Below are 1,328 nucleotides of genomic sequence, written 5' to 3' on the forward strand. Positions count from 1 at the left end.
CTAAAATTGTCAAAGAGGACCGAGAATCAATTATCATATTTCATTCAAAAGCCTCTAATAATACCATACAAATTACAAAACAGTAAAAAAAAATATATATATTATTTCCATTGTACTCCGTGCACAACAATTTTAAAGGAAATTTAAAATAAATCCAGCGTATTTGTCATACTTTTAAGTTCAATTACAATAAATCAAGAAAAGAATTGAGTTGTAATAAAATATCACTTGACATTGGAATGTAATTTGAGGACTTTTTATCTTCGGGAGTTGAATTACATTTAAGATTATTTATGTTATTTCTTATTTTCTTCAATTTGTATTTAATAGCTTTGGGTAGTTTGTAGATGAACTATGTTTGAATTATCTTTTTGGCCTTTCTATTTTCGACAGACACGTTTTACACTTTTGAACTGACACTTGGTAGAAGGGGTCACTAAGGCTAAAATCATATAAAATGGGTTCATAGCTCAGTGGTAGAGCATTTGACTGCAGATCAAGAGGTCACCAGTTCGAATCTGGTTGGGCCCTTTTAAAAATTTTGGACGAACACTTTGTTCGATTTGCTCCCAACCACCGAGTGTCTAAAGGAAAAGAAATAAGAATAATTACAGTCCTCCACCACATAGAACCACGTACTTAGAACCTAACGGCCACTATTCTCGGACAAGAACCAAGCTATCATTAACAAAAGAGTATGGTATCCAAGCACCCACTATGAACATGGTTAAAAACTTACTTACAATTAGGCTACTTACCGAGTCTTGCACTCACTCCATCTTTTTCATGTAACTAAGAGTAGTTACCCTTGACCAACAACACCCACCAAAACTATTTTTGATGTTTTAAAATGATTTTTTTTAACCTTTCCCTTATTTTGTACTAGGAACCTATAAACTCTATTTTGAATATAATGTAAATATATATGTTTATTATATTTTAATTCTTTTTTTATTTCGAGAAAACATTTTACTTTGTGTTCAACCTCTTTTAACTTGCTTCGGAAATGGCTCGTGACATAAACATAAAAAAAGTAATTTTTTAGTATGAATTTTAATATAAGTTGCATTCTTATATTGACAAAACCACTAGTAAATAAGGTTCTAACTATTAGTGAGTTGCATAAATCATCTCCCTTTTTATTTTCACTCACTCCTCTTCAACCTATGACCCATTAATTCCATTAATATCATTAATATCATGAATATCAAAATCTTAAATAGAAAGAAAAAGCTCTCTAAAATATTCTTATTTGCCAGTAATTTTACATAATTTAACATTTTAAAATCGGTAAATTAAAAAAATCCAACATTAATATATTCATAATT

At 29.5% G+C, this 1,328-nt stretch overlaps 1 non-coding gene across 1 annotated transcript; it reads left to right on the top strand.

Moving 5' to 3' along the window:
• The first annotated feature begins 459 nt into the window (after nt 1–459).
• On the top strand, nt 460–531 carry TRNAC-GCA. The gene has a single exon. It is a non-coding gene; the product is annotated as a tRNA-Cys (tRNA).
• Nucleotides 532–1,328: the final 797 nt, after the last annotated feature.

This window comes from Cucurbita maxima, unplaced genomic scaffold (genome assembly GCF_002738345.1).
Source record: "Cucurbita maxima cultivar Rimu unplaced genomic scaffold, Cmax_1.0 Cma_Scf01339, whole genome shotgun sequence".
NCBI classification, from domain to species: domain Eukaryota; kingdom Viridiplantae; phylum Streptophyta; class Magnoliopsida; order Cucurbitales; family Cucurbitaceae; genus Cucurbita; species Cucurbita maxima.